Here is an 11,790-nt window from a genome sequence, read left to right on the forward strand (position 1 = left end):
ACTGTTTTAATTTAATACTAGAACTATTATAATTGACAAGATTAGGATATTTAAATATAAATTTGTTATATATTCTTGGGGCTAAATTACTACTATGATTAAATACTGTAGCAATGTTGCATTCTGGTTCAAACAATCAAAGTATTCATATCTTCTATTTCATAACTATGAGAATACAATTCAAAATTATTTCGATTTTTATGTATGAATTTTATTAATACAGTATAATAAATTTGTCTGATTTTAAGAACTTTAAAGTCTAAAAACAAATTTTGAGATGGAAAATCAAAAGGTTTATGAAGACATATTTTAATTATTTTCTTCTGTAATAAATAAAGTGGATTAAAATTGGTTTTAAATAAGCTACCCCATCCTATAATTCCCTTCATAATTACCGATTGAAATAAAGTTAAGTATAAAGTGTGTAATAAACGTATTGACAAGTAAGTCCTCAATAAATCAAAATAATATATTATTTTCCGTAATTTATTACAAACGTAATTAATGTGTTGGTTCCATTTGAAATGACTGTCGAAAATTATGCCTATATATTACTTCAGAGGACTCCTTAATAAATCGGACATTTACATTGTATAGCCTGTGGCAACATGAGACAGTAGGTGGAGACGATGTTATAATAAAATTCTAATAGCCTTCGTTTGTAGTATAAATAATCTTTACAGCCACTACTATTTCTCCATAACAGAATTGCATAACGTAAAGGGGCTATGAAAGAAGTCATAATAAACACCGATTAAGGTATTTAAACCAACACACTTTTTCAGCCTCTTTAAAAGAAATTTTGACAATTTGCTACAGAGCTCTTCAGTATGTCGCTTTCAAGTCAACTTACTATCAATAAAAAAAAAACCTAGAACAACATACCACGCCAAGCACTAACTTACCGCCCTTTAGTAACATCTTTGGGCCGTCCGCTGAAACGATGGAGTGAGACCGTAACAGGTCACCAGGCTTAATATGTGATAGGAAGAAGAAGAATGAGAAAAAGAAAAACTACACAAGCTGAACAGCTAGATCAGATCCCTGATTATGTCTGAGACTAATATTGAGTATACATATTGATTACACAACTTTTAACACTATATCATTTGGAATATGTATTATATGTCTTTCTCGTGTTAATTTTTACTGTACCTGGTTAACATGTAACATATAACATATAATACATATTCCGAAGTAATATTGAGTGTTTGAGTCTTTGTCAAATTGATACTAATTTTTTTGCAATATTAACTAGTTCATAGTATTAGTATTGTCAACAATCAAGTCATGGGAAACTTCAAACACAGTGACATTATCTGCATACAAGATAGTCCGTTTAGGTAACCAAAATTGCAAATCATTCATAGCAATTATAAATAAAAACGGCCTGAGGATAGAACCTTGTGGAACCCCAGTTGAGACATCCATAGATGAGGAACGATGGCCATAACGAACAACTTGTTTTCTGTTGCCGAAATATGAAGCAATAAATAAATTTTCCTATACCATAGAATTCTAATTTCTTTAATAAGATTTCATGTGATAAGTAAAGACATCTGATTATATAGAGTACAACGGTATTCGACTGACATTTGAGATGCACTCAAAATATATTTGATTTAATGCAAATTTTAAAAAATAACCCGTAGTTAGATTATTGATGAAATAAACGGTTATCAGGCCAAACCGGTAAGCAAAAATAACCGGTAATAAACCGGTCAATCTGATGGAAATAAGCGATTATTTTTAAATTCCCTTGCAAGGCTCCGGGCGTCGGAAACTGCACACCAAAATTTGCTACCTGGATTTCGATCATATAGGAACTACACACTAACATTTTCTACCTGGATTATGGCCATATGAAAACTGCACACCAAAATATTTTCTACCTGCTTAGCCGATAATATACATAGTTTTAATTTGCCAAACTGTTTTAATTTTGTTCGAAATGGAGCGTTTGTTACACCTGAAAATAAACGGGGAAATTTAATGCTGATATATGAGGACTGTAAATGTTATAAAGCCAAGGAATTAAAAAAAAACTATGAAGTAATGTGGAGGTGTTGTGTTGGAAAATGCAGTGCGAAAATTTATAGCTTGCTGAGCATTGTGGAAGTTATTAGAGAACGCGGTGAGCATAACATGTGATGGACATTAGCATACTAAATCGCCAAATAATTAATACAGCTACGAAAAAAAGCCATCGATGATGTTAATAGTAAGCCATCAAAAATATTTCATGCTGTTTGTCAAATCTTATGTATAGAAAACCTGAAAGTGCGTGAAGTATCTCGAATAAAAGATAACTTATACAGATCGCGGAGAAAACTTCAGCCTGTTCTACCTAAATCGCAACCCGAAGTTCATGACAGACTGAGTCACTTAAACTTTATTACTAACCGAGGCGAAGATTTCGTTCTTTTGAATGACAAAGACAGTGGAAGAATTGTTTACCTGTGTTTCCAACCTGGCCTATTTATGTGTAGTACTTGATGGAATATGGACGGAACTTTTCGTTATTGTCTTCAGTTTTCATACCAAATGTTTACAATTCACGATGAAGAGAACGATCAATATGCCCCTTTGAATTTTTGTACTAGTACTTTATTTTACAAAAGTGTTCAAACGTATGAAAAGGTATTGCAGATATTTATCAATAAATGTGCAGCGTGCAACATGAGAGTCACACAATCTATTGTAGTAGGCTAATAGACTTTGAATTAGCTATACATGCTGCAGTGGTGAAAACTTGACAATGCGTTACTATTATATTCGTAGATTGCCGCTTCAGTCTTGCGCAAGCATGGTGGCGTAAAATACAGTGTGTAGGGCTGGCGAAGGAGTACAAAGAAGATAATGATATAGGACAGTGGCTCAGGATGGTTTTTGGAATAATGTATTTGAATCCAGAGAAAGTAGGGGATTTCTTCGCTATGGAACTGGCTGAGGTAAAACTGATAGATACTAGATTTTACAAAATTTGCAGATTATTTAGTAGAAACGTACATCTTCGAAGATGCAATTTTCTTCTCCTACTGTATGGGCAGCCATGATTGCATTGATCTCTCGCACAACAAATGGCTGTGAATCATTTCACAAACATTTTAATGTCAGTTTTTACAGCAGTCATTCTTTATTGTATAAATTCGTGGATCAACTTGTGGACATACAAACTAAGACTTATACTAAACTGCAAAGCAATGAAGGAAGGAAGGAAGTAAGTAAGCGAAGTTTCAACGTAAAGTCAGCCAAATGCAAAAGAAACATATTTTGTAAATTGTGCAGTTCCCTGTAGGGTTAGTAAACCCTCGTGAAACAGTGTGCAGTATTCGGGCAGGATTATTATTATTATTATTATTATTATTATTATTATTATTATTATTATTATTATTGAATTTTGAATTTCCAAGTTTATAGAACCCTATTTTACCCGAAGGTATATTAGGGCTGTAGTTAAATCATACATATCATAGCCCTGTACAAATATTTACATAAAATATATACTTATTTATGATATAAAATACACATATTACATTAAATGTGTATGACTTAATAAAAATCATAGTTATATTATATACAAATACGTAGATATGAGATAAAATAGATATAATACATAGAAGTAGATGCACAATATATGAAACACAGACATATTACATACCATACTTTCCCAGGACACATCACGCACAGGCTTGTTACATTAAAAAAATAGGTAAGCATTTCGTAGAAACATACATATTACTTTTAAGGACATATATGACATAAAATGATATGAAATAGACACATGACATACAAATGCATGTACAACACATTGACATGTTATATAAAATACACAGACAAGACAGGAAAAAAAATGAAAATTACATAAAACTTATATATGATATAAAACAATGATATTATAGCTATTATTATTGTGATTATTAGTATTATTGTTAATAATAGTAGTAGTATCTCCTTTTATTGCAGCCTGTTTTTCCCTGTGGCATGTTAGATTAATGATAAAAAAACTGAAAATATACAGTATATACACACAAAATTAACACATTCATATAGACCCTCTACCCTTACTCAGACGTCTCCAAAAGCCTACTCGCGAGTAAGCCCCTGAACGGAACCGAAGCCAGTACGTAATGAGCGCGCTGCGGCTCACCCATCTCCACCTGTACTGTACTCAATGTTTATGCGCAAACGAAGAGCAGTGGCGGACTGCCATTATTATTGTGTTGGTCGGCGTGTTCCACCGTTTCACAATGTCTTCTAATCATGGACGTAGTACATTCAAGGATGAATGGAAAGATATTTTTTTGTGATAGTGGGGAGAATATGAAATGTTTAATTTGTTCGAAAATTCTTAAGGGTGTGTTAAAATTCAACATGCGACGACAATACTCGACTCTTCGCAAAGAAGACAGGCATCTTGGACATTTGAAAATAATTTATTTCGGGGCTATCTGTATAAATGTTGGTTATACGTAATAATCAGTATATTACAATACGTTTGCACTCAGTTCCGCATGACATACTTATAGTTTTTTGTTTAATTTTAGGTGAAATGCTTAGGCCTACAAATATTTTTATAAATATAAAACAAGAAAATACAAACACAAATCATACACGTGTTTTCAGTCTTAAACAAAAAAAGCTTCTTGGAATATTGGAAAATCAATGAAGCCCTTTACAGAAGCATCATTTGTAAAATCGTGCATACAGGACGTTACTAAAATACTGTGTCCAGAACAAAGTCAAAGTTTAAGAAAATTAAATTCTTTCCAATTACAGTTCAGAGAAGGAATTTCAAGATTGTAAATGTAATTGAATCTGAAGTCGAAACCACAATTAACCAGTTTGTAGCTTACTTGCATTGGACGAAAGCACAGATAGAAATGACAAAGCTCACCTAGCCATTTTCATTCGAGGAGTTAATGAACATTTTACTGTGTCTGAATGTCTTCTAGATGTAATTACAAAATATAACTGGAGAAGATCTTTTCCAGGCACTGGAAGGTATCATAGAACAGAAGAGGTTGAATTTGCAATGACTTGTGTCAATAGCAGCAGAAGGGGTTCCAGCTTCATAGTATGTCAAAATAAACGTATACAAACGTATGATATTTCTTATTCTTTTGATGTTATTACAGTATTTGTAAACCTAAGCAGACCGTTGCCGCGATTCCCCACTGATCGCTCCCATCTGTTGAGGTACGGGTGTCTTCCCCTTCCCCTACAGCACACTGTGTTCGGCGGGTAGCATCGAGAGCACGAATGACGGTACGCTTTTTGGAGACCTCTGCCCTTACTAATTGCATTAACTAGGATAGGATTAATGGGTCCCTCGAAAAGCGGTGAGCACTTTCGGGATCAAAGTGTGCAGTTTCCGCGTACTTCAAGGCTCTAGTGCTCGCACCTTTCTGTTGTTTTTTCCTCCCTTTGCCCTTATTCGATCTGACTTGATTTGGTTGAATAAGAATAAGAACAACGCTTCTCTACTTAACGTGTTTCGAAAGTTAGAAATATGAGCCTTCCAACGTTTCGGAATTACTTTCAATCCCATCCTAACAGCTTGGCACTCTGTAGGCTGGAACCAATAAATAATTTGGAAGCATGAGTGGGATTATAATGCAAACACCCAGAAATTTAATGATAGAATCACCGAAGCTTATGCATTTTTTTTATTACCATCGGTGGTTATTTAGCTTGGTTATTTTCACGTGATAGTTATGAATTTACTAACAGGAACGGATTGAATGGGAAGCTTTTGTCAACAATTTATGCCATGCAAGTTTCTGTAATAACGCGGTTTTATTAGTTACTCCATAAAGTGTGTAATGAGCATTTTCTCTTTTGTTTCACCGCACCGTTGGGCGCTCTTTAGAATCCCAGCGGACAGTCAGTCATTTATGCTCCAGCCGGGTGCATCACGTCACTTTTTTGTGACCTGGCTGCCCCGTTACGACTTCTTTTGACATAACCTTTGCGCTGAATTAATGGAAATTGCTTCATTTTGTCGAAACATTATGATATACCGGTAGTAAACTGTGTAGATATTACAACAGGCCTCAATTGACTTTTATCACAGAGTCGACTCCAAATGCTGGACCGTTTAACGTTTAACCCATTTGCAAGAACCCTGAAGCCATGTCATGCCTAAATTACATTGACTCTTTGGTATCTTGGAAAGAGAGAAAGCTTTTTTGATTATTTTTATAATTACGTTCTTCTTCTTCTTCTTCTTCTTCTTCTTCAAAGTTTAGTGTTCCGACTTCAACGTGGCTGAAATTTATTATTATTATTATTATTATTATTATTATTATTATTATTCTTACTATTATGATTATTATTATTATTCAATAATTAAAATGTGTGTAAATAGAATATAACTTAAAATAGGTGATATATTTTATAAGAATTATCGAAACTGTACGTCAAAGATTTACACTTTCTCCTACTTTATTTAACACATTATGTCTGGTGGACTGTAAGTAATGTCATTAATTTCATGGGGTTATTCTTTGAGATATTTCAAACAAAAAACTTGAATAAAATTTTGCTCGTTTTTGCTTCCTTTTCAAGTTCGAAAATTGTTTTGTATGAAACATTTCATTGTATGTTTTGGGAAGGCCACTGATTTAATTCCTGATATGCTAAATCAGTTTAAGAGAGTAGCGTATAATAATAATACTAATAATAATAATAATAATAATGATAATAATAATAATATTTGATTGAAATAATTTTAATTTTGTTTTTTAAATATGCAGAAATTTGATCCGAAGAAATGTAACTTTGTAAAATTCCTTTGCAGAACGAGAATTATATTTGTTTAATTCAAATTTCTGCAGAGTTAATGAACGAAACTAAAATTTTTTCAACCGTTTATTATTATCATAATACAATGCTCTCTTAAATTGGCTGGCATATTAAGAATTAAATCAGTGGTGTTCCCAAAACACACTATGAAATAGTCATGTAAAAAACATTTATTTCGAAAAGGAAGCAAAAATGAGTAAATTTGTATTTAGCTTTTCTGTTTGAAATATCTCAAAGAATAACCCCATGAAATTAATGAACTTACAGAACACTCTGTATTTATATATCGAGTGTATCTCTTGCCTCTATTTTTCGCGGAATGTAGACAACACTGAATTTTATGCCATGATATTGGAATTCATGTGATCTTCGTAGAGAGAAATCTCCCTGCACACAAGATAGACGTTTTACCCCTACTCTAATGGTGACTTTGATAAACAAGAGAACAGTTAATTATACGTACAGAACTGCCTCCATAAGCGATAACCTACGCACACCGGCTCAAGGAGAAGATATTCGTATTTACGGCACTGTCTGTGAATGTAAGGAACTTAAAAAAAATAGGGGCAAGAGTTACACCCGTTATAGCCCATTGAAATGGAAAGAAAGCGACGTAAAATATAGCCTATAAACATTTGAAGAAACAAAGAAATTCAGACTTTTGTTAGCAGATGAACACGTTATAATAGCAGACTAAGGAGGTTACTTTGCAAAGATCAATACACATATTAGAAAGAATAACATCTAGCTATTATGTAAACATTTATACTTCTAAATCGAAACCAGTGGATTTCGGGGATAAGAACAAAGTAGAAGTGAAATTATAATAAATAATAAAATAATTGAGCAAACAAAAACTTTTAAATACCTTTCATACTGAATTAAAAAGGTACAGAGAAAGAAAAATTACAAAGTTTCTCCAAATAACAGGTATAAACAACGAAACTCTTAAACTATCCCAAATTCTGAAACATACCAAATTGAAAGTAGGTATACAACAATTCGGCTGTGCCTACATTTTTATATGAACGCGAGATTAGATCAATAAGATAGAGAACAAGATAAATCTAGGGAAAGGGCAGTAAAATGAATGTTTTAAGAAAAACTGGAACATATAATACATCGCAAGTCTATAAAACAAACCAAGAAATGCCAGAACTCTCAAGTCAGCTTAGTTTTGGAGAGAATTCAAAAGTACCATTGTAATTGGACTAAACACATTCATCGAATGGACAGAAGCAGATTACCACATTTAATACTGAAATATCACCCATTGAAAGAGATGTTAAAGTCTACCTCTGAAAAGATCTTTAGACTGATGTAGGCTCTTATAGGATTTCTACACCAGTTTTGTCTGTAAAGCCCGCTAGCATGAATGATCATCGCTACATGAAGTCACTTTTGGTCGAAGATCAGGAGATAAACAGTTTCATCTCTACTTAAATCGTGTAAGTAACACTTACCTTAGATTGCGTAAACTTGGTTTTTGATTTAGTGCTGATTTAAGATTACATAGATACATATAACAGCAGCGCGAAATACGAGGCAATATCATTTCGTTGCTAGTTGATTTTAAATATAATGGAGGAACACAAGAAGCAGAGATTGAATGCAACATAAGCTATTTTAAAAACAATTGAAATTGAAGAGTGTAGTCCCAAAACTCGCTCAATCTATTTGGCATTTTTATGATTTATACATAAAGGCTCCTACATGATTTTTTGAGACCTCTATCATTATATTTTAAGTTTGTTTTCTTCCAGAATAACGCCAATTCTTGTCTAAAAGTTTGTGTTATTGTTAGGCTTGCCAACCATCCCGTATTTCCCGGCACAGCCCTGATTTCGACTATTGCGTCCCGCGTCCCGAAATAATTTGCACATACATCAAAATGTCCCATTTCATGGCATATTAGACATTTACAGCTGATTTTCGTTCCTATCATATTGTTGGATTTAGTCAGGATTCGAAGATATTTCCGCACAGTCTCATACAGACATGCTTCCAATAATATCTGACGAAATGGAGAAATGACTCTAGCACTCATGTTCAAAGCAGACATTTAATTCTAATTGATGTGTCAACAGAGTGACGGGTGCAATGATGATAATACACAGGTTAGGGCAGGTTTGATCACAGCCTACAGGATACTTACTGAATCATCTATTCTCTGTGCTCATCTCATGCACTTTACTTTAGTTTGGCGCCATTCAGTATTATGTCCACTTTGTTCCACTTGATGCGTCATTCATTGGTTTCGGCGGAAAAGTGAAAAAAAAAAAGACAAATTTATACAACCACTTCTACGTACGATAGATATAGATATCAACGAGGACAACAACAAAGACTTGTAAAATACTGTAACCCCTCAAGTGTGATAAGATCTGATAGCCCTGGTGATAAATCATGTAAACGTCTCTGTGTTTTCCGAGAAGAATGTCTGAAATCTTTTGTATAGGTAGGTTAGGTTAGTTCGTGTTAGATCAGGTTACGATAAGTTAGTTTAGTTTATATTAGGTTGGTAATTACATCAATATGATAGGTTCCTAGTTTCCAACGAGTTAACATTTCTTTTATAGGGAATTTATACGTTTATCAACTTGTTTGTGGTGATTTCGTTAAGTTTTGTAATTTTTTTGCATATGAATCGAGGTAGTTCTGTTAATATATAGCATATACTGTATTCCGATTGTAACCTTAGCTGCATTGAAAGGATCAATTGCTCTCCTGAAGAATCACCTATATTCGAAATCAAACCAAGTTCAGTAGCATTCTTTACTTTTTTGTAACACTTACCTTTCTAAAAATAGGTATATTTCCACTAATCTCAAAAAAAAAAAAAAAAAAAAAAAAATTGCAGCTCTGTACTTGTAAGAATTTCATTGTTAAAACAAAATTAATGGTTTTTCATGAACTTGTAAAAATTTCTATGGTTAAGTACTCTTTGTCCCTTGTGGCAGCTCACGAATGGTGAGAAGATATATAAATCTGATCTAATATATATAAATATAAAAGTACTACTGTTGAATATGTAGATTGATGGGTGGAAATAATTAATGCAGTAAAATTGTCAGTAACGTTTGTGTCCCTAATGTTTACTTACGAAAGTTGGCAAGCCTAGTTACTGTGCATGTCACTTTGAAAACTCGCTCAGTGTTTAGACGGGTGGATAAAAAAAAATTAGTCCAGTCCTTTCATAAAAATGGACTAAACGCGTTTTGGGACCACACTCTTCAATTGTTATCAAACATAAATCTGTTATAAAGAATAAAAATTTTGTGCTGTATCATGCATACACTGGCACATAGAATAGGCTGCATCAACCAGTTTCGAGAATGAAAGTACTCGTACAATTATGTTGCGTTGAATGTTTTAGTTTTGTTTATATATAGACAGTAAGTTAGGAGTCTATGATAAGAGAAGTAATTAATGAAGTGCAAGGAATATATTTACTCTTCATATGAAGCGACATTCTGAAATTAGTCTTGAGTTCACAAGATATTTTTCAGTATGGTTCACTCAAAGTATATCGTGCCTGTCTATTATGACTCTGAATTTGCATTACTCGCGATTACAAATAAACTGTCGCGCAGAACTGTAGTTGATCTGAATGCCGACATATTACTAATATTAGGCTATTGTAATAGTGTATATTATTTTAATGTACCGAAGTACATATGATATTTTCCATGCAGATATTCTGCGTCATCATACGATGAAAGAGTAATGGAACGGAGAAAAATTCTCTCCGGCGCCGGGATTTGAACCCGGGTTTTCAGCTGTACGTGCTGATGCTTTATCCACTAAGCCACACCGGATACAACTCCGACGCCGGTTAGAATCGTCTCAGATTAAGCTCCAACTCTTGGGTTCCCTCTAGTGGCCGCCCTCTGCACTACGTCATAGATGTCTATGAACGCAGGACCGAAGTCCACACATGTGCTGAGGTGCACTCGATATCTGCATGGAAAATATCATATGTACTTCGGTACATTAAAATAATATATATGATATGCGTAAATCACTTCGTGATTTAAGACGGCGCTTATTCCGTCGGATCCTGGCCAACTAGTCTCTCATATGGAGTGCACCTCAGCACATGTGTGGACTTCGGTCCTGCGTTCATAGACATCTATGACGTAGTGCAGAGGGCGGCCACTAGAGGGAACCCAAGAGTTGGAGCTTAATCTGAGACGATTCTAACCGGCGTCGGAATTGTATCCGGTGTGGCTTAGTGGATAAAGCATCAGCATGTAGAGCTGAAAACCCGGGTTCAAATCCCGGCGCCGGAGAGAATTTTTCTCCGTTCCATTACTCTTTCATCGTATTGTAATAGTGTTTTATTCTTATTCTTTAATGTTTTCGTCTAACATTGAATTCCTTGAAATTCCTGATTTTATTTACAATTACTCAGTTTATGGCTAACTAGCCCTACACGTAGATATCCCGAAGTGCATTTCCGCCTCAGCAAAATAATAACAAGAAATAACACAAAATGACAGGCGAAACTTGTATTCGCTTATCGTGAGGACTTACACGTTGCATGCTACCAGTGAACAACTTAAAAAAGTTCAATATGCAAACATTTACAAGTTTTTAGGTAGAGAAACGGAAAACGAACTCTTAAGGAACTTATCGTTGCACTTACTATAATAATATTTAAATTTGGTTTAAATTATCAAAAGAGATTTGTGATTCACTCGTAGCTCAGTTTAAAAATGTAAAACACATAGTAATTGTGAACGTTCGACTACATTAGCTGCTTGTCTATGCGGATGACATGAATATGTTAGAAGAATATCCACTAACGATTAGGGAAAACAAGGGAATTTTACTTGAAGCAAGTAAAGAGGTAGGTTTGGAAGTAAATCCCGAAAGTACAAAGTATATGATTATGTCTCGTGAGCAGAATATTGTACGAATTGGTAATATAACAATTGGAAATTTATCCTTTGACAAGGTGGAAAAATTCAAATATCTTGG

At 34.0% G+C, this 11,790-nt stretch overlaps 1 non-coding gene across 1 annotated transcript; it reads left to right on the forward strand.

The window, feature by feature from the left end:
- The first annotated feature begins 11,027 nt into the window (after positions 1-11,027).
- TRNAY-GUA (transfer RNA tyrosine (anticodon GUA)) lies at positions 11,028-11,099 on the forward strand. Its single transcript has one exon. It is a non-coding gene; the product is annotated as a tRNA-Tyr (tRNA).
- Positions 11,100-11,790: the final 691 nt, after the last annotated feature.

The sequence above is a fragment of the Periplaneta americana genome, chromosome 7 (assembly GCF_040183065.1).
Source record: "Periplaneta americana isolate PAMFEO1 chromosome 7, P.americana_PAMFEO1_priV1, whole genome shotgun sequence".
Lineage (NCBI taxonomy): Eukaryota > Metazoa > Arthropoda > Insecta > Blattodea > Blattidae > Periplaneta > Periplaneta americana.